At 50.0% G+C, this 18,464-nt stretch overlaps 1 protein-coding gene across 10 annotated transcripts in view; it reads left to right on the forward strand.

The window, feature by feature from the left end:
- Positions 1-18,464, forward strand: part of LOC140428103 (retinoic acid-induced protein 2-like) — a 123,419-nt gene that overhangs the window by 36,698 nt on the left and 68,257 nt on the right. The window contains exon 3 of one of the 10 annotated variants that reach the window (XR_011948708.1): positions 7,181-7,948. The exons of the other annotated variants lie outside the window; for them this stretch is intronic. The gene's annotated coding sequence lies outside the window, so the exon portion shown is untranslated. Of the gene's footprint in view, positions 1-7,180; positions 7,949-18,464 lie in introns of those variants that run through there. 10 annotated transcript variants of the gene reach the window in all.

Below are 18,464 nucleotides of genomic sequence, written 5' to 3' on the forward strand. Positions count from 1 at the left end.
TTGTTTTGATGGCGGGGTGTTTGGTGGGCAGGCCCTCTGTAGGGGAATTTCAAGGGTAAATGAACCTTTTCTTCTTTTTGGGGGTGCGTGGGTGGGGGGGAGGGGAATTGAGGGGTTAGGGAGTTTGGCGGCCTTGTGCAGGGGCCAATCATGCTAGCTGGGTGGGCTAGTTTAATGGAAGTGCAGTGTGGGGATGTCTTGGGTGGCACGGTAGCACAGTGGCTAGCACTAGGGCTTCACAGTGCCAGTGTCCCAGATTCGATTCCCGGCTTGGGTCGCTGTCTGTGCGGAGTCTGCATGTTCTCCCTGTGTCTGCATGGGTTTCCTCCGGGTGCTCGGGTTTCCTCCTATAAGTCCCGAAAGACGTGCTATTAGGTATTTTGGGCATTCTGAATTCTCCCTCTGTGTACCCGAACAGGCACCAGAATGTGGCAACTAGGGGCTTTTCACAGTAACTTTTCACCAAACAGCAATGGAGGTGGAGATGGGGATGCTGAGAGACCAGCAGAAAAGGCTCCAGGAGAAGGTGGAGGATCTAGAGAATAGGTCTCGCCGGCAGAATTTGAGGATCGTTGGTCTCCCGGAGGGGTCCGAAGGAATGGATGCTGGAGCATATATAGCGGGTATGCTCGAGAAGCTAATGGGGGACGGGGCGTTCACCCGACCCTTGGAAGTGGATAGGGTGCACAGAACACTAGCGAAGAAGCTGCATGTAGGTGACCCCGCAAAGGCGATGGTGGTGAGATTACACAGGTTCCTGGATAAGGAACGTATTCTACGGTGGGCCAAGCAGACACGGAGCTGTAAGTGGGAGAACACAACCTGCGCATTTACCAAACCTGAGCGCGGACGTGGCCAGGAGAAGAGCGGGATTTAACCAAGTAAAGTCGACCCTTAACAAGAAGAAGGCGAAGTTTGGACTGCTGTATCTGGCCCGTCTTTGGGTCACCTATGAAGAGCAACACCTCTACTTTGAATCGCCCGAGGAAGCGATGGATTTTGCCAGAAGGAAAGGGCTGGCAAGGGACTGAGGTGATTGAATTTTGCTGCAGTGTTCAGGTTAAAAATGTTTTTGTTTTTGCAGTATATTTGTAATGCCTTCTGTATCGATCCTGGAGCTGCCGCGTATTTTTGTAAGTTAAAGTTTCCATTTGTACTGGTGGGGGATGGAGGTGTGAATTTTCGATGTGATTTTTTTTTTTGTTTCATTCTGTTAACTGGGCTGGGAATGTGTTCTTTTGCATATGTGTGTCCAAGTGTGGGGTGGGGGTGGGGTGGGAATAATAGGCAGCAAAATGTGCGGGGGCTACCAAGCTAGCTGAGCGGGCTGGCTCACGGAAGCGCAGTGGGGGGTGAGCAGATGTTATGCTTGTTGAAAGGGTCTGTTTTTCCTGTGCTGTTACTGGAGGGGGAGGGGGGGAATTGTGCTGATGATGGGGGAGGGACTGTTGCTGGGGGACAAATGGGAGGTCGGGGATGTAGGCTGCCTAGACGGGCCGGCGGGTGCGCGGGACGTGAGCTGGAGACTGGCCTAAGAAAGGTGATGGCTGATCGGCAGAGGGGGGACGAGAAGCTCCCCGACCAGACTGATCACTTGGAACGTTAGAGGGCTAAATGGGCCGGTTAACAGGGCACGCGTGTTCGTGCACTTGAGGGGATTAAAGGCGGACGTGGCAATGTTACAGGAGACGCATGTTAGAGGGACGCATGTTGGACACTAAGGGGTCGCGATCCTGATTAATAAGCGAGTGTCATTCGAGGCGGGAAGAATAGTTGCGGTTGTGGGTGGTCGGTACATCATGGTTAGTGGGAAGCTGGAAGGACTGCCGGTGGTGCTCGTGAATGTCTATGTGCCAAACTGGGATGATGTGGAGTTTAGAAGAAGGATGTTGGGGAAGATCCAGGACCTGGACTCGCATAAGCTGGTTATGGGGGTGACTTCAACACAGCCATTGACCCAAGGCTAGACCGGTCGAGCTCAAGGACAGGGAGGGTGCCAGCAATGGCAAAGGAGCTGAAGAGGTTCATGGAGCAGATGGGGGGAGTGGACCCATGGAGGTTTGGGCGGCCGAGAGTGAAGAAGTTCTCTTTCTACTCACACGTACATAAAGTGTACTCCCGGATTGACTTTTTCATCTTGAACAGGGCTTTACTGACAGGGATAGTGGACACTGAGTATTCAGTGATCACGGTCTCGGATCATGCCCCGCACTGGGTGGACTTACAGGTGAGCAAGGAGGATGGCCAGCGCCTACATTGGAGATTGGATGTCGGACTGTTAGCGGATGAGGAGGTGTGCGGGCGGGTGAGGAAATGCATCCAGAATTATCTGGAAGTTAATGACACAATGGTCTGCAAGGCGCTGAAGGCGGTGGTCAGAGGGGAGCTGATTTCGATACGGGCCCACAGGGAGAAGGTAGATAGAGCAGAGACGGATCGACTGATAGGGGAAATACTTCAGGTCGACAGGAGATATGCGGAGACCCCAGAGGCAGGGTTTTTAAGGGAACGACGGAGGCTACAGGTAGTTTGGCTTGCTAACTACAGAGAAGGTGGTGGAGCAGCTGAGTAAGGCGAGGGGGGTGATATATGAGTATGGAGAGAAGGCCAGCAGAATGCTTGCGCAGCAGCTCAGAAAGAGGGTGGCAGCCAGGGATATTGGGAAAGTGAAGGACAGAGATGGGAACTTGGTCGGAGATTCAGCAGGGGTTAACAGGATGTTGAAGGAGTTTAATGGTAGGCTATACGAGTCGGAACCCCCAGCTGGGCTGGAAGGAATGAGGCAATTTCTGGGAGGGCTGGTGTTCCCGAAGGTGGACGAAGGGTTGGTGGAAGGGCTGGGGGCCCCGATAGGGATTGAAGGAATAGCAGAAGGGCTGAAGACCATGCAGTGGGGTAAAGCCCCGGGACCAGACAGGTACCCAGTGGAGTTGTATAAAAAGTTCTCTGGAATATTGGGGTCCCTGTTGATGAGGACATTTAATGAGGCAAGGGAGCGTGGGGTGCTTCTCCCGACGATGTCACAGGCCACTATCTCTATGATCTTGAAGCGGGACAAGGACCTGGAGCTATGCGGGTCCTACAGGCTGATCTCCCTACTAAATGTTGACGCCAAACTGTTGGCCAAATGTGGTAGTCTGTATTAGGGGTATTACGGTACCGAGGTTGAGGCTGTAAGACCATTGGTGTGGGAGGTACCTGAGGCATGAGGATCATTGGTGAAGCCTGCCTGCTGGTTCCGCCCAGTAAGGCGGAGTATAAGAGTCTGTGTCTCCCCAGCAGCCGCATTCTGTACCTGCACTGCTGGGGGAAACATCTAGTCCAATAAAGCCTTCAATTGTCATCCAATCTCGCTTCTGGAGTTATTGATCGAGCATCAATTTATTGGACTAAATTTTAAAGAATGGAGCTCCGAATCAAGCTGGAGTGTCTGCAACTCAGCCCCCACGCGGCAAACTCAGCGGCAACCTTCAAACACTAGCTGGTGTGCTTCAAAGGGTACCTCAGGATGGCCACGGCTGCACCTACAGAGGACCAGAAATTGCAAGTTCTCCACTCGAGGGTGAGCCCAGAGATCTACACCCTCATCGAGGATGCGGACGATTTCGAGGCCGCGATGGCCCTGTTGAAAGGACACTACATTCACCCAGTAAACCAGGTTTACGCCCGGCATCTGCTAGCGACAAGGCGACAAATCCCGGGGGAATTGCTGGATGAATTCTACCGCGCGCTCCTGGTACTGGGTAGGAACTGTGACTGCCCGCAAGTTTCAGCCAGCGACCACACACAACATTTAATCCAGGATGCATTCTTTGCGGGTATGCTGTCCTCCCAAATCCGTCAGCGGCTGCTAGAGAAAGAGACACTAGGCCTCAAGGGCCCTTGCTAGCTCCCTGGACATGGCCTCCCGAAACACCCGCGCGTACTTTCCTGACCGCGCGACAGCCCCTTGGGCAGCGTGGAACCCACCCGCGGCCAATCCCGATGCATCTCCCATCCCCCCACAAGCTTGTGCCGCGCGGCTGCCAGGCAACATCGTGGGGCCCCGCGTTTATTTTTGCGGGCAAGCCAAGCACCCCCGGCAGCGCTGCACGGCCCGCTCCTCCACCTGCAAAGGTTGTGGAAAAAAGGGTCATTTCGTGGCAGTTTGCCAGGCCCGGGCGGTCGCCGCTGTCTCCGGGGGCAAACCGGGGCCGCCACCACAACTCTCTCCACGGGCCACGTGCGGGCCGCGGGCGTCGCCATCTTCTTTTTTCCCAGACATGTGCGGGCCCTGGGCGCCGCCATCTTGTTCCCCAAGGACCATGTGCAATGCGTGGGCGCAGCTATCTTGCCCACCCCGAGCCATGTGCGACCCGTGGGCGCCGCCATCTTGGCTGGAGTCTCAGGACCCCGATTCGGATGACCACACACCGCCCGAGGAAAATCTCCAATTTGTACCACGACTCGCCTCGGTGGCCCTGCACCAGTCTAAGCCCCGAACACTCTCGACCGCGACAATGACCGTACTCCTCAACGGGCGCAAAACATCCTGCCTGATCGACTCCGGGAGCACAGAGAGCTTCATACACCCCAACACGGTAAGGCGCTGTTCTCTTCCCATTCACCCAGTTAACCAAAAAATCTCCCTGGCCTCCGGGTCTCACTCTGTAGAGATCATGGGGTTCTGCGTAGCGAACCTGACGGTCTAGGGAAGGGAATTAAAAAATTTGCGACTTTACGTCCTCCCTAACCTCTGCGCTGCCACGCTCCTGGGGTTGGACTTCCAATGCAACCTCCAGAGCTTAACTTTTAAATTCGGCGGCCCTATACCCCCCCTCACTGTCTGCAGCCTCGCGACCCTCAAGGTCGACCCGCCTTCCCTTTTTGCGAACCTCACCCGCAGACGGTACAGTGCCCAGGACCGGGCCTTCATTAGGTCGGAAATCCAGCAGCTACTGAAGGAAGGTGTTATCGAGGCTAGCAACAGCCCCTGGAGAGCTCAAGTAGTGGCTGTAAAGACCGGGGAGAAGCACAGGATGGTCATCGATTATAGTCAGACCAGCAACAGGTATTCGCAGCTCGACGCGTACCCTCTCCCCCGCATATCTGATTTGGTCAATCAGATTGCACAATACAAGGTCTTTTCCACGGTGGACCTCAAATCCGCCTACCACCAGCTCCCCATCCACCCGGACGACCGTAAGTACACTGCACTCGAAGCAGATGGGCGGCTCTACCACTTCCTAAGGGTTCCCTTCGGTGTCACAAATGGAGTCTCGGTCTTCCAACGGGAGATGGACCGAATGGTTGGCCGGTACGGTTTGCGGGTCACGTTTACGCACCTCGACAATGTCACCATCTGCGGCCACGACAAGCAGGACCACGACACCAACCTCCACAAATTCCTCCATACCGCAAAAACCCTTAACTTGACCCACACCAAGGCAAATGCGTGTTCAGCACCGACCGTCTAGCCATCCTCGGCTACGTCGTGCATGATGGAGTCATAGGCCCTGATGTGTTAGGCAGGTTGGTTCGATGTGGTCTGCACTCGATGCAGGGAAGTTAGAAACAGACGTCTAACACAGGAGGAGATCCAACACTGTTTTATTCAACTAGATGAACTGCTGTACATATTCAGCTGTGGGTCGACACTACACTGATCTGACTAGTGACCTTGTAGTAGCTTGACCAGACTTACTAGCTACCACATGGTGTTTGTGCTTGCTAGCTCGTGGACTCTGACTGTCTCAGTAGCTGGGTCCCGAGAGAGCGGGAAACTATAGTGCCCTCTGGCTTTATAGTGGTAGTGACCTGTCTGGTGATTGGCTGTGCTGTGTTGCATGCTTACTGGTCATCCTACGTGTCAATCACTACCTGTCTGCATCTCAATATATCCATGAGTGGATATTATGACAGGCCCAGATCCCGAACGCATGGAGTTTTCCCTCCCCCACTGCTCCAAGGCCCTGAAACGCTGCCTGGGATTTTTTTCATATTACGCCCAGTGGGTCCCCAATTATGCGGACAAGGCCTGCCCACTAATCCAATCCTCAGTTTTCCCCCTATCGGCAGAGGCCCGCCAGGCCTTCAGCCGCATAAAGGCGGACATCGCAAAGGCCACGATGCACGCAATCAATGAATCCCTTCCCTTCCAGGTCGAGAGCGACGCGTCCGACGTAGCTCTGGCGGCCACCCTCAACCAAGCAGGCAGGCCCGTGGCCTTCTTCTCATGCACCCTCCATGCTTCAGAAATCCGTCATTCCTCCGTGGAAAAGGAGGCCCAGGCCATAGTAGAAGCTGTGCGGCAATGGCGGCATTACCTGGCCGGCAGGAGATTCACGCTCCTTACTGACCAACGGTCGGTAGCTTTCATGTTCGATAATGCACAGCGGGGCAAGATAAAGAGCGATAAGATCTTATGGTGGAGGATCGAGCTCTCCACCTACAACTATGAGATCCTGTATCGTCCCGGGAAGCGAAACGAGCCTCCTGACGCCCTATCCCGTGGCACATGTGCCAATGCACAAGTGGACCGACACCGGGCCCTCCATAAGGACCTCTGCCACCCGGGGGTCACTCGATTCTTCCATTTTATCAAGACCCGCAACCTGCCCTACTCCCTCGAGGAGGTCAGGACCGCCACCAGGAACTGCCAAATCTGCACGGAGTGCAAGCCGCACTTCTACAGGCCAGAGAAAGCGCACCTGATAAAGGCTTCCCGTCCCTTTGAACGCCTCAGTATGGACTTCAAGGGGCCCCTACCCTCCACCGACCGCAACACGTACTTCCTGAACGTGATTGACGAATACTCCCGGTTCCCATTCGCCATCCCCTGTCCCGACATGACCGCAGCCACCGTCATAAAAGCCCTCCACAGTATCTTTACCCTGTTCGGTTTCCCCATCTACATACACAGCGATAGGGGGTCCTCCTTCATGAGTGACGAACTGCGTCAATTCCTGCTCAGCAAGGGCATTGCCTCGAGCAGGATGACCAGTTATAACCCCTGGGGGAACGGACAGGTAGAGAGGGAGAACGGAATGGTCTGGAAGACAGTCCTACTGGCCCTACGGTCCAGGAATCTCCCAGTCTCCCGCTGGCAGGAGGTCCTTCCCAATGCACTCCACTCCATCCAATCACTGCTGTGTACCATGACAAATTAAACAGCTCATGAACGTCTCCTTGTCTCCCCTAGGAAGTCCTCCTCCGGGACCTCGCTCCTGGCAGCTCCTGGACCTATTCTGCTCTGCAAACACGTGCGGCCGCACAAGTCGGACCCATTGGTATAGAGAATCCACCTCCTTCACGCTAAGCCTCAGTACGCCTATGTGGCATACCCCGACGGCCGGCAGGATACGGTCTCCATACGGGACCTGGCGCCCGCTGGATCTCCACCCACGCACCCCCACCACCCCCACCCTCCCTCCCACTGGTGCACCTCACGACTGTCCCCTTTCCAGGTGGATCGGGTCTTCCACTGGTCCCATCCAGGGGTGATGAATCTACAGAAGAAGCCAAAGTCACGCTCCCGGAGTCAAGGATGCCCGAGTCGGCGCCTGCATTACCGCCGAAACTGCAACAATCACAGAGGACGACCAGGGCCCCCGATCGACTAATTGCTTCATTCTGACATGGACATGTAAAATGAATACTGTAAATAGTTGTGTAATGTAATAAGGCAAAACACTGTACGACGCGAGACCACCACCCCCGACGGACTCTTTTTTAACAGGGGGTGAATGTGGTAGTCTATATTCGTGGTATTACGGTACCGAGGTTGAGGCTGTAAGACCATTGGTGTGGGAGGTACCTGAGGCATGAAGATCATTGGTGAAGCCTGCCTGCTGGTTCCGCCCAGTAAGGCGGAGTATAAGAGTCTGTGTCTCCCTAGCAGCCGCATTCTGTACCTGCGCTGCTGGAGGAAACATCCAATAAAGCCTTCAATTGCCATCCAATCTCACTTCTGGAGTTATTGATCGAGCATCACCAAAATCTTGTCCTCTAGGATCGAAGACAGCGTTCCGGATGTGATTGGGGAGGACCAGACGGTATTTGTTAAGGGCAGGCAGCTGGTGGCCAATGTTAGAAGACTGTTGAATGTGATCCTGTTGCCCCCAGAGGGTAGGGACGTAGAGGTAGTGCTCGCAATGGGCGCAAAGAAGGCCTTTGACCAGGTGGAATGGACTGATGTGTGGGAGATGCTGGGGCCGTTTGGGTTTGGACGGGGCTTCATCGACTGGGTTAGACTGCTGTATCAGGCGCCTGTGGCGTTTGTACAGACAAACAGGTTGACATCGAGCTATTTTAGGCTGCACCGGGGGACGAGACAGGGGTGCCCCCTCTCCCCACTGTTGTTTGCGCTAGCAATAGAGCCGCTGGCAATTGCGCTGAGAGCCTCAAGGGGCTGGAAGGGGCTGGTTCAGGGGGGGTTGGAACACAGAATCTCGCTATATGCAGATGACCTGCTCCTATATATTTCTGACCTACTAGAGGGGATGGGAGAGAGTATGAGGATTCTTGGGGAATTTGGCCGGTTTTCGGGGTAAAAATTGAACATGGGGAAAAGTGAGATGTTCGCGATCCAGGCAAGGGGGCAGGAGAGGCGACTGTGGGAGCTGCCGTTTAGAGTGGTAGGAGGAAGCCTTTGCTATTTAGGCATCCAGGTGGCACGGGAATGGGAACGGCTACATAAGCTAAATTTGACCCGACTGGTGGACCAAATGAAGGAAGAATTTCGAAGGTGGGACATGCTCCCGCTATCACTGGCTGGGAGGGTACAGGCAGTGAAAATGATGGTCCTCCCAAGATTCCTATTTGTTTTTCAGTGCCTCCCCGTCTTCATTCCAAGGGGCCTTTTTTAAACAGGTAAATAAGGTGATCTCTGGCTTTGTATGGGCGGGCAAGACCCCGCGAGTAAAAAAGGTGTTGCTGGAGCGTAGCCGGGGGGAGGGCGGGTTGGCGCTGCCGAACTTTAGCAATTACTATTGGGCGGCAAATACAGCCATGATCAGGAAGTGGGTGGGGGGTGGGGGGGGTCGGTATGGCAGCGAGTAGAGGTGGCATGTAAGGGTACGAGTCTGGGGGCATTGGTATCGGCACCTCTGCCGTTCACGCCGGCACGGTACTCCACCAGCCCCGTTGTGGTGGCGGCCCTGAGAGTCTGTGGGCAATGGAGGAAACATACGGGAGCAGAGAGAGCATCGGTTTGGACTCCAATCTGCAACAATCATCAGTTTGTCCTGGGGAGGTTGGATGGAGGGTTTCGGAGATGGCATAGAGCAGGGATCGAGAGGATGGGAGATCTGTTCGTAGAGGGGAGCTTTCTCAGCCTGAGGGAGTTGGAAGAGAAATTTGAATTTATGTGAGGGAATGAGTTTAGGTACCTGCAGGCGCGGGACTTCCTCCGCAGGCAGGTCTCAACCTTCCCGCTCCTGCCAGCAAGGGGGATACAGGACAGGGTAGTTTCCAGAGTATGGATGGGAGAGGGGAGTGATTCGGACATTTATAAAGAACTCATGGGGTCAGAGGAAACGCACACCAAGGAGCTGAAACACAAATGGGAAGAGGAGTTAGAAGGGGAGATAGAGGATGGTCTCTGGGCAGATGCGTTGAGTCGAGTCAACGCGTCCACATCATGCGCCAGGCTCAGCCTGATACAATTTAAGGTCGTTCACGAGGCACACATGACAGTGGCCCAGATGAGCAGGTTCTTTGGGATAGAAGACAGGTGCGCAAAGTGCAAGATGTGCGGGAGGACAAGCAAACCATGTCCATATGTTCTGGGCATGCCCGAAGCTTAGGGGATTCTGACAGGGGTGTGCGGATGTCATGTCCAATGTGTTAAAAACTAGGGTGGCACCGAGTCCAGAGAAGGCTATTTTCGGAGTGTCGGAAGACCCGGAAATCCAGGAGGAGAAAGAGGCAGACGTTCTGGCCTTTGCCTCCCTGGTAGGCCGGAGACGGATACTATTAGCTTGGAGGGACTCAAAGCCCCCGAAGTCAGAGACCTGGCTCACTGACATGGCTGGCTTTCTCTGTTTGGAGAAAATCAAAGATCGCCCTGAGAGGGTCAATGTTAGGGTTCGCCCGGAGGTGGCAACCGTTTGCTGACTTCTTTAGAGGGGGACGGGGTGTGTGGTTTAGTTTAAATTATTAGTGTGTAAGAAAGGTGGGACCTATGAGGGAGGAAGACGACCTTTGCACAATGTTTATATTTGCATGAACACTATTTCTTCTGTTGTTGTTACAAAATCACAAATGCCTAAATAAAATGTTTTATAAAAAACAAGGTCTATGCCCTGATTGTCCTGTGCGAGGCTGAGTCTCATTCAGCTGAAAGTGGTGTTCCGGGCACACCTTACGAAGGCTAGAGTGAGTTAATTTTTTTGTAGGGTGGATCATAAATGCGATCGGTGTCTGGGGGACCCACCACATCATGTGCACATGTTCTGGTTGTGCCCAAAGTTGGCGGACCTCTGGAGGTCCTTTTTTTGAGATTATGTCGGCAGTCCTGAATATTGGGTTGGAGCCTTGCCCATTGGTGGCGATGTTTGGGGTTACAGTTGTGCCGGACGGGGGTAGGGGCTGATGTCCTTGCCTTTACCTCACTGTTGGCAAGGAGGTAGATCCTCATGGGCTGGAAATTGACTACACTGCATCGGCTTGGCTAGGTGACTTGATGGGGTTTTTCCACGTCGAGATGGTTAAGTTTACCGTGAGAGGGTCAGTGGAAGGGTTTTACCGCAGATGGCAGCAGTTTATAGAATTTACAGTGCAGAAGGAGGCCATTCGGCCCATCGAGTCTGCACCGGCTCTTGGAAAGAGTACCCTCCCCAAGGTCAACACCTCCACCCTATCCCCATAACCCAGTAACCCCACCCAACACTAAGGGCAATTTTGGACACTAAGGGCAATTTATCATGGCCAATCCACCTAACCTGCACATCTTTGGACTGTGCTAATCACTGTGGTACCTTGCCGCCCATGAACTCATCCTCCGGGCCACCTTTGCCAATTTTGATTTATCCAATATATATATGAAGATTATTGCACTACCTTTCTTGCAAGCCACTATTATTTCTTGCTTTATACTCTGTCTCACTGTGTAGCTACGATTGGGGACCCTATTGGCTACCAGTGATCCCTTGCTATTTCTTAACTTCACTCGAACTGATTCTACCTATTGATCTTCTGAGCCAAGATCATCAGTGTACTTATCTCATCCTTTATTAACAGAGCTACTCCACCTTCTGCATTCTGCCATAGCTTAAAGAAAACATACTGGGCGGACTCTTGCACTCTGCGCACAGAGTGCTGACTGAGGTGAAAAAAACTGGCATGTAGCTTTCCTGCTGCACAGTCAAGTTTTCTCTCCAGATTCTCTGTCACCCAGCACAGAAAATCTGGGGGGCATGGTTTATGTCATCATGCTGATGGGGTGGGCCTGAAAGAGCTGGCCAAGATATTAATGATTTTACAGTCTCAGAAGAGAATGAGGTGTTTATTGTTACCGAGCTATAGGCAGGAGGTATTGTTGCTGGAATTATCATACAAATGCTTATGCCTGTATCAAATTCATCTCTATTATTTTAACAGAGGCGCTGGGTAGGCAGCTTAATGTCCAAGCTAGCAGAGGAGGAATTGTACTTTGTAAAATAACATCACTGAATGTGATTTTTATTTTTGTGTGGCTGAATTTATCAATGGAAAAGAACTTTGGGATAGTTTAACACAGGAGTTTACCAAACATTTATTGTATATTTATGTAGTCTGATATTTTTTGATTTGCTTTGTGTCTTGAAATGTATTCATCTGAAATGATATTAAAATGACATCAAGGTCATGTTAATGAACCTAAAATTTTATAAAATGCAATGATTCATAATTGGCGATTAGAATACTGATTGCTGCCTAAGTTGGGTGCTCATAACAAACAGCTTCAGTTCTGACTATGCAGAAAAGTGAAATCAACTGGATTGTAACAGTGGAGAGGCATGTAAATTACTAGAATAATCCCAACTTCGCATTTCAAGGGTAACAACTAGTTTAAAATTTGATGTATATTTTCAAAATGGTGCCCTTTATGATGTTACAGTGTTCAATATTTACTTTCAAGTAGCATATATATTTTTTGAATATATGGATTTAATCTTGAAGTTGATACGGGTAATTGTGTGCAGCACTTCAACATAATTGGTTTTCTGCATAAATAATATAGGTTTAGAGAAGAGAACAAAAATAAAAGTATTTTTAACAAGGTGTGTGTAAATGTGTTCCTCCTGTGTTTTCTGATTGCCCTTTTCTATTATTATCTCATGTCAGCTTTTAAAGCACTTTTGTGCTTCACCTCATTCTGCTTGGTCTCTGCTTGTAAATCCACTTCACTAGCTTTCAGAATACTTGCTGTACTGATGACTTCATAGAATGGTTATACTCATTCTTTGTGTCATTGCAAAGCAACTTCGACCTCTGAGCCGTACAACATGTGCTTTAATATTAATGTTAAAAAAGCATTCAGACAATCCACTGGACTGCCTTTAAAGCTTTAATGGTAATGAAAAGATTCTTTACTAACATTAAGATTCTACCAAGCAGCATTTTACGCCTTTATTTAACAATGTGTGTGTAGATTCTGCTTATCCTTGATAACAGGCAGTGCAGCTTTAGTGACCCAGCCAATATTGCACTCAGCATTGTGTTGGTGAAAAACAAGCAAGTGCAATACAGCTGCACCATCTGGTTCACGGTGTCTTTAGTTTCAAAGATCACTTTAAAGGAAAATAAAGAAATATGGTAATATGGGATTAAAACTACTGCTCGTGGAGTACTTTGCAGATGAGAGCTGCAGCTCAATAGAACTGCACATTGGGCAGCACTGTTGCTTCACAGCACCACGGTTCCAGGTTTGATTCCTGGCTTGGGTCACTGTCTGTGCGGAATCTGCTTGTGTCTGCATGGGTTTCCTCCGGGTGCTCCGGTTTCCTCCCACAAGTACCGAAAGACATGCGCTTAGGTGAATTGAACATTCTGAATTCTCCCTCTGTGTACCCGAACAGGCTTCACAGTAACTTCATTGCGGTGTTAATATAAGCCTACTTGTGACAATAATAAACATTATTAATCAGAAAATAGCAGTGGGCTTAGAGTGTGCTGCACTATTTTAAACCATTTAAAAACAAAGATGAATATTTACCATCTTACTATTCTCATCATGCACCAAGGTTAGTAGAACGTAGAAGAGTACAGCACAGTACGGCCCACGATGTTGTGCCGACCATTTATCCTAATCTAAGATCAACCTAACCTACACCCCTTCAATTTACTGCTGTCCATGTTCCTGTCCAAGAGTCGCTTAAATGTCCCTCATGACTCTTGACTCCACCACCTCCGCTGCATTCCACGCTCCCACCACTCTCTGTGTAAAAAATGTACCACTGACATCTCCAATCACCTTAAAATTATGTCCCCTCGTAACAGCCATTTCTGCCCTGGGGAAAGTCTCTGGCTATGCACTCTATCCATGCCTCTCATCACCTTGTACACCTCTCTCAAGTCACCTCTCTTCCTTCTTCGCTCCAATGAGAAAAGCTCCCATAACCTTTCTTCATAAGACATGCCCTCCAATCCAGGCAGCATCCTGGTAAATCTCGTCTGCACCCTCTCCAAAGCATCCACATTCTTCCTATAATGAGGTGACCAGAACTGGACGCACTATTCCAAATGTGGTCTAATCAGGGTTTTATAAAGCTGCAGCAAAACCTTGCGGCTCTTAAACTCAATCCCCCTGTCAATGAAAGTCAACACACCATACGCCTTCTTAACAACCCTATCAACCTGGGTGGCAAATTTGAGGGATACAAAGAACAAAGAACAAAGAAAAGTACAGCACAGGAACAGGCCCTTCGGCCCTTCAAGCCTGTGCCGACCATGCTGTCAGTCTAAACTAAAATCTTCTGCACTTCCTGGGTCCGTATCCCTCTATTCCCATCCTATTCATGTATTTGTCAAGATGCCCTTCAAATGTCACTATTGTCCCTGCTTCCCCCACCTCCTCCGGCAGCGAGTTCCAGGCACCCACTACCCTCTGTGTAAAAAAACGTGCCTCGTACATCTCCTCTATACCTTGCCCTCGCACCTTAAACCTATGCCCCTCATAATTTTGTAGACCTCTATCAGGTCGCCCCTCAACCTCCGTCGTCCAGTGAGAACAAACCGAGTTTATTCAACCGCTTCTCATAGCTAATGCCCTCCATACCAGGCAACATTCTGGTAAATCTCTTCTGCACCCTCTCTAAAGCCTCCACATCCTTCTGGTAGTGTGGTGACCAGAATTGAACACTACACTCCAAGTGTGGCCTAACTAAGGTTCGATACAGCTGCAACATGACTTGCCAATTCTTATACTCAATGCCCCGGCCATTGAAGGCAAGCATGCCGTATGCCTTCTTGACTACCTTCTCCACCTGTGTTGCCCCTTTCAGTGACCTGTGGATCTGTACACCGAGATCTCTGACTGTCAATACTCTTGAGGGTTCTACCATTCACTGTATATTTCCTACCTGCATTAGACCTTCCAAAATGTATTACCTCACATTTGTCCGGATTAAACTCCATCTGCCATCTCTCCGCCCAAGTCTCCAAACGATCTAAATCCTGCTGTATCCTCTGACAGTCCTCATCACTATCCGCAATTCCACCAACCTTTGTGTTGTCTGCAAACTTACTAATTAGACCAGTTACATTTTCCTCCAACTCATTTATATGTACTACGAACAGCAAAGGTCCCAGCACTGATCCCTGCAGAGCACCAGTAGTCACAGCCCTCCAATCAGAAAAGCACCCTTCCAGTGCTACTCTTTGCCTTCTATGACCTAGCCAGTTCTGTATCCATCTTGCCAGCTCACCCCTGATCCCTTGTGACTTCACCTTTTGTACCAGTCTGCCATGAGGGACCTTGTCAAAGGCCTTACTGAAGTCCATATAGGCAACGTCCACTGCCCTACCTGCACAAATCATCTTTGTGACCGCTTCGAAAAACTCTATAAAGTTACTGAGACACGACCTCCCCTCCACAAAACCATGCTGCCTCTCGCTAATGCGTCCATTTGCTTCCAAATGGGAGTAGATCCTGTCTCGAAGAATTCTCTCCAGTAATTTCCCTACCACTGACGTAAGGCTCACCAGCCTGTAGTTCCCTAGATTATCCTTGTTACCCTTCTTAAACAAAGGAACAACATTGGCTATTCTCCAGTCCTCTGGGACATCAACTGAAGACAGTGAGGATCCAAAGATTTCTGTCAAGGCCTCAGCAATTTCCTCTCTAGCCTCCTTCAGTATTCTGGGGTAGATCCCATCAGGCCCTGGGGACTTATCTACCTTAATATTTTTCAAGACGCCCAACACCTCGTCTTTTTGGATCTCAATGTGACCCAGGCTATCTACACACCCTTCTCCAGACTCAACATCCACCAATTCCTTCTCTTTGGTGAATACTGATGCAAAGTATTCATTTAGTACCTCGCCCATTTCCTCTGGCTCCACACATAGATTCCCTTGCCTATCCTTCAGTGGCCCAACCCTTTCCCTGGCTACCCTCTTGCTTTTTATGTACATGTAAAAAGCCTTGGGATTTTCCTTAACCCTATTTGCCAATGACTTTTCGAGACCACTTTTAGCCCTCCTGACTCCTTGCTTAAGTTCCTTCCTACTTTCCTTATATTCCACACAGGCTTCGTCTGTTTCCAGCTTTCTCGCCCCGACAAATGCTTCCTTTTTCTTTTTGACGAGGCCTACAATATATCTCGTTATCCAAGGTTCCCGAAATTTGCCATATTTATCCTTCTTCTGCACAGGAACATGCTGGACCTGAATTCCTTTCAACTGACATTTGAAAGCCTCCCACATGTCAGATGTTGATGTACCCTCAAACATCCGGTTCCAATCTAGGTTCTTCAGTTCCCACCTAATATTGTTATAATTAGCCTTCCCCCAATTTAGCACATTCACTCTAGGACCACTCTTATCCTTGTCCACCAGCACATTAAAACTTACTGAATTGTGGTCACTGTTCCCGAAATGCTCCCCTACTGAAACGTCTACCACCTGGCCGGGCTCATTCCCCAATACCAGGTCCAGTGCAGCCCCTTCCCTAGTCGGACTGTCTACATATTGTTTTAAGAAGCCCTCCTGGATGCTCCTTACAAACTCTGCCCCGTCCAACCCCCTAGCACTAAGTGAGTCCAGTCAATATTGGGGAAGTTGAAGTCTCCCATCACAACAACCCTGTTGTTTTCATTTGTTTCCAAAATCTGTCTACCTATCTGCTCCTCTATCTCTCGTTGGCTGTTGGGAGGCCTGTAGTAAACCCCCAACATTATGACTGCACCCTTCTTATTCCTGATCTCTACCCATATAGCCTCGCTGCCCTCCCGTAGGACAGCTATGATATTCTCCCTAACCAGTAGCGCAACTCCGCCACCTCTTTTACATCCCCCTCTATCCCGCCTGAAACATCTAAATCCTGGAATGTTTAGCTGCCAATCCTGTCCTTCCCTCAACCAGGTCTCTGTAATGGCAACAAAATCATAGTTCCAAGTACTAATCCAAGCTCTAAGTTCATCTGCCTTACCCGTAATACTTCTTGCATTAAAACATATGCACCTCAGGCCGCCAGACCTGCTGTTTTCAGCAACATCTCCCTGTCTGCTCTTTCTCAGAGCCATACTGACGCTATTCCCTAGTTCTCCCTCAATGCTTTCACCTTCTGACGTATTGCTCCGGTACCCACCCCCCTGCCATACTAGTTTAAACCCTCCCGTGTGACACTAGCAAACCTCACGGCCAGGATATTTATGCCTCTCCAGTTTAGATGCAACCCGTCCTTATACAGGTCACACCTGCCCCAGAAGAGCTCGCAGTGGTCCAGATAACAGAAACCCTCCCTCCTACACCAGCTGTTAAGCCACGTGTTTAGCTGCTCTATCTTCCTATTTCTAGCCTCACTGGCACGGGGCAAAGGGAGTAATCCTGAGATTACAACCCTGGAGGTCCTGTCTTTTAACTTTCTGCCTAGCTCCCTGAACTCCTGCTGCAGGACCTCATGCCTCTGCCTGTTTGCCCTTCCCCTTCAGGATTTCGCTACCCGTTTTGAGACATCCTGGACCCTGGCTCCAGGGAAGCAACATACCATCCTGGAGTCTCTTTCACGTCCACAGAAGTGCCTATCTGTGCCCTTGACTATAGAGTCCCCTATTACTATTGCTCTTCTGCGTTTTGACCCTCCCTGCTGAACATCAGAGCCAGCCGTGGTGTCACGGCTCTGGCTGCTGCTGTTTTCCCCTGATAGGATATCCCCCCCCCCAACAGTATCCAAAGGGGTATACCTGTTCGAGAGGGGGACAACCACAGAGGATTCCTGCACTGACTGCCTGCCCCTTCTGGTGGTCACCCATTTCTCTGCCTGCACCTTGAGTGTGATCACATTTATATAACTGCTATCTATGACGCTTTCCGCCACCTGCATGCTCCTAAGTGCATCCAACTGCTGCTCCAACCGAACCATGCGGTCTGTGAGGAGTTCCAGTTGGGTGCACTTTCTGCAGATGAAGCCATACGGGATGCTGGAAGCCTCCCGGACCTGCCACATCTCACAGTCAGAGCACTGCACCCCTCTAATTGACATTGCGTTAATTAATTAGTAAATTAAATTTAAACATTTTGAAAAAAAAGTTACTGTTAACTATATATTTCCTTGCACTAGATTTCTACTATAAATGTGAAAGCTAAATACAGTACTCTCCGATCTCTGGCTTAGATACCACTCTAAATTATAGTTAAGTAATTAATTAATTATGTTTAATTAGTTTAACAATGTTTAATTTTTAAATTTAGTGCAGATTCCCAACCAGCCAATCAAGTCACAGCTTTACTGTGGTGTCACTTCAGTTCCCCTCCCACACAATTTGACAAGGTAATAAAAATAAAAATCACTTGCCTTCCCAGGATGCACTCTGGTTCTCTCCCTGCAGATTAACAGTTACAGGCCAGACGAAAGAGAACAAAACAGTCAGGAAAAAGTACCTTCTCCCACTCTGCACCGAATTACCTCACTGCACCAAATTACCAAGTTCGAATTCACACTCTGGCTGTGTCTCACTCACTCAGGATGTGTCTCCTTCACCTGCGCAAAGCTTCAATGTATGGATCTATGTACATGGACCCAAGATCCCTCTGTTCCTCCACACTTCGAAGAACCCTGCCTTTAACTCTGTATTCAGCATTCAAATTCGACCTTCCAAAATGAATCACTTCACATTTATTTAGGTTGAACTCCATCTGCCACTTCTCAGTCCAGCTCTGCATCCTGTCAGTGCCCTGTTGTAACCTGCAACAGCCTTCAACACTATCTACAACTCCACCAACTTTTGTGTTATCGGCAAACTTACTAACCCACCCTTCCACTTCCTCATCCAAGTCATTTA

The sequence above is a fragment of the Scyliorhinus torazame genome, chromosome 8 (assembly GCF_047496885.1).
Source record: "Scyliorhinus torazame isolate Kashiwa2021f chromosome 8, sScyTor2.1, whole genome shotgun sequence".
Taxonomy (NCBI): Eukaryota; Metazoa; Chordata; class Chondrichthyes; order Carcharhiniformes; family Scyliorhinidae; genus Scyliorhinus; species Scyliorhinus torazame.